This window comes from Cynara cardunculus (genome assembly GCF_001531365.2).
Source record: "Cynara cardunculus var. scolymus isolate 2C chromosome LG 12, CcrdV1, whole genome shotgun sequence".
Classification (NCBI taxonomy): domain Eukaryota; kingdom Viridiplantae; phylum Streptophyta; class Magnoliopsida; order Asterales; family Asteraceae; genus Cynara; species Cynara cardunculus.
This window is the reverse complement of record NC_037539.1, coordinates 8,008,215-8,012,630: the sequence shown is the minus strand read 5'-3', so window position 1 is coordinate 8,012,630 and position 4,416 is coordinate 8,008,215.

Genomic DNA, 4,416 nt, shown 5'->3' with positions numbered 1-4,416 from the left:
ACTAATTAATATATATATATATATATATATATATATATATATATATATATAGAGGAACGTTCAAATGAAAACCCTCTCCATTTGTGTAAACTGTGTAAACCAATCTCAACCATCCATTTTTTTGATCAATGGTCAAGATTTGTAGGCGTTATTTATGGAAATTAAAGAAAAATAAAAAATAAAAATTCAATTTATTTAATCAGTAAGGGTAGAATGGTAAACATAATTAACAATTCTTAAGCTCCTAATCCTATTCTATCCGATTGAATCCCGTCTTCATCGCTTCATTCCCCCAAATCAATGCATCATGGATCACGATGAAAGTAGTGCATTAATCTCGATTTACTTTATTAACTTTTTATATGAATCTATTTCATTACCTATTTCATGACATTTTCATTAATCTCGATTTACTTTATTAACTTTTTATATGAATCTATTTCATTACCTGTTTCATGACATTTTCATTAATCTCGATTTACTTTATTAACTTTTTACATGAATCTATTTCATTAATCTCAATTTACTTTATTAACTATTTTACATGAATCTATTCCATTATGCACCCATTTCATGATCCGTATATTTCAAAAAGAACAAAACCAATTATGCAACCGTTTCATGACATTTTCACATTTGAACGCAACAACTTCAGATACATTTTTACATGGATCTCCATGAAAGTACTGCATTAATCTCGAATTTGTTAAGAAAATGAAAACGTTTCATGAAAATGAATCTATTTCATTAATTATTTTGCAATGAAATCCTTTCACCTTCTCCTATTAAAAAAATAGTGCACAATGGGCTGTTAGGGTGATACATCTTTCTTTGGTTTTCTGTCCGAGTTTTCCTATTTTGTAAGCTTGCATACACTATCATAGTTTCACATGAACAAGATACCCAGATGATTCATTCCATTGTAATTTATTAAAAATAAAGATTTCAATAATATATTATAATAAAAGTTTAAAACATTACCATTTTTCATACTTTCTTCTAATAAATTTGCCTTAAATAAAATATATTACTAACTTCCTTAATTATCAAAAATTTGTGTAAAATGACATAAATAACCTTATCAATTAAATTTAATTAAAAATAAATGAAATTTTCTTATTGGTCGAAATTGGTTCACACGGTTTTTAAGAATTGGATGGTTCGCATTTGAACCTGCCCCTATATATATATATATATATATATATATATGGTTGGGGTCACGTGAGACAAAAAGTTTTTCGTGAGACCCGTAAGACCAATTTATGTTCATTGATCAACTTTATAAGCTAATGATCTAACGGTCTAAAATTGAACGGTGGCAATTTTGTGATTATTGAAAAGTCTCGTGGCGTTTATGAATGTTCAGATTGTCATGTTATAGATCTAATCCAAGGGTTGAGAATTGGTCTTACAGGTCTCACGAAAAATCATTGGTCTCACATGATCCCAAGTCTATATATATATATATATATACATATATATATGTGGTATATTCCAAATGCAACCATATCTATTTGTATAACCAATCAACTGATATATTTATGGAAATAATGAGAGTTCATTTATTATGATTTGAATATTTATGAAAGATGACTAAAGTTCATTAATTATGATCAATATCTTATATTAGAAAACAATCAAAACTTTTATAAAATTACATATTTATCAAATAATATGGACGTTTAAGATTGAGTTATATTGATTGTATAAATGTAAATGGTTGCATAATAACTCATTTCTTTCTCTATATATATCTAACATGTTTGATTCGATAGATTAATTAATACATAATATATATATATATATACATAATATATATATATATATATATATATATTCATTTTAATAAAACTGAAAATTTGTGAATAAAAATTAATATTACGAACTTTATAACTGTGACAAATAAATGAAGAAATATCCTAAAAATAAGTAATTATGGCTTTAAGATTCGTGAAGAACAAATATTGCGATTATTAAATTAGAAATCATTACAACTTTTTATTGGATAAAAATATAGAGAGAGATTAAATGAGAAAAATATCAATTTGTAAGAAAACGAGAAGTTTTAAATCATATTTAAGGGGTTGTTTGGCAGTTGCTGAATGGTTTGGTGCATAATGATTAAGTGGTCAGAATAATTAAAAGACTCTTATGATATAATGCAAAATGAAATTAGGGCGTTGAATGATTAAGGGAGTCATAAGATACAAAATCATTCATAGGGATTTAGAACCATTAAGAGACCGATTTTTCTTTTGTCAAACAAGATTCACATCTTAATGAAACTATTAAGAGATAAATAAACAACTCCTTAATCACATATGATATAAAACACGTAACAATATGGGATACGAACATGCTGGACTGATCGGCAATAGAGCGGATGATCTCAAGAATACAAATAAAAACAAACTATTGATGCAGTGGTTGTCGTCATATCCATAGAAGTCAGTTTAAGGATAAAAAAAAAAGTCGAATACGTTAATGGCAATGGATCATGGGTCAGATATGGTTAACCTTGTATTGGGTAAAGAAGATCGATGATGCAAAGAAGTTCAATAAATTGCATTTCTACCACAGATGTTTACATATATTTCAAATTGGCCACCAGAAAATGAAAATGATAACATTCTAGTTCAAAGAACATCTATAACATATGTTTATTTTTTTTTACAAATATGGAGATTTCTCCATTTCTCTCTCTCTATTTTATAGAAGAATTTAGCACCGTTTTTGTAGCATACTGTTCTCATTTCTCCAAATTTTCTAAAATAAGATAGTTGTTGAAGATGTCTTAGTTTCTAATAACTATATGAAATCAAAGCTCAAATTGAAATAAATGGTGGAGGGTCACTTCCCATGTACGAGCAAGTTTCAGGTCGAGAACTTTTTGCCGGTTTCAAGATGACAACAATTTTCAAATCCAAATAATATAACAAATCTATTGATTGTTGCGAACGAACCTTTTGTTTATGAAGAGAAGCCCAATTGCATGAGCCACCAAACTAGGCCCGATTACGATTTTTTCTCGAAATTCAAGGCATGGATCAGCCTGGTATGGGACTGATTGAGATCGGTTACGTCAAGGGATCTCATTTTTTTGTAAGATTTATAAATTAAAAAGGGGAAATTGCATCAAAATGGAACCAACTTTCACCTGATTCTTATTTTGGTGAACCGACTTTCAAAATTGTCATTTTGGGGAACCAACTTACACCTGATTCTTATTTTGGAGAGCCAACTTACAAAATAATTATAGAAAAATAACTAAAATTTGTTTTTTTTTCAAAAATTAATTATTATACAAATAATACATCTTGTGATTTAAAATAAAAGTTATAAATAATGAAAAAAACTATACAGATTTTGGCTTCTACTTAATTTATTATTTCTACATAATATAAATCAATTTTTATTGTGTTATTGGAGTTTTAAGGATTCCACAAATGATGTATAAAATACGATAAGTAGTTAAGGTTAAATCTCACGATTTTGTTGTAAAACAATTTAGAGGACTGAATGTTGTAATTTATCCATCTTAAAATAAGTATTTACAATAAAAATAATGTATAATTTTAAATATGAGTAGTTATTACAGTTTTTAGTAGGAGCCTACAGAAAGAAAGTCAACCAACCGACCGATTCAATTAAAACCGAAACGACCAATATCTAACTACCCATTCGGTTATTCATCCTCAGATTATTCAACTATCGTCCAGTTAATTTGCTCTGAGTTAGCGTAAATTAGAATTTTATCTGCGTTGGTTTTAACAAATGATTAAACAATTTGTTTCATTATTAGCCTTACCCTATGCTGACACGTGGTACATCCACAATTATTGTAGATGTTACATTGCAGATATAAGGTCTTGGCACCAAGTATTACGGATCGGGCATTACGATAGTGGTTGCGCACCTGTGTTATTCAAAGAAAAATAGAGTTTTTGGGTAAAAAGCCCAAAATTTTGTCGTCTAGTGATATATTATCAACTTTTAAATATTCATGTGGTTAATTTGAAAATTTTATTTATGTATAAATAAACACTTATTTTTTAAATAAATAAAAATAGAAATGTATATAATTATTTTAGAGAAGGAATATATAAAAAATACATCTTTGTGTTCATACAAAAAAAAAGATGAGCGGCTATTATGTCAATTTTCGGAATAATATTATAAAAACTGAAGGCAGTTTACTGAATACTTACCTAGTAAGTGTGAATCGAGTAATTTTTCTCACCTGATGTATATGGCAAGAGCTGAAAATCTTACCCGGTAAAAGCGATGATAGGGATAGAGAGTCTTACCCGATAAGTGATGATGATGACTCTTACCCGATAAGTGATGATGATGACTCTTACCTGGGTAAGCTTTTACTGGGTAAATTGTTACATACGATACCGTTTTAATATACTA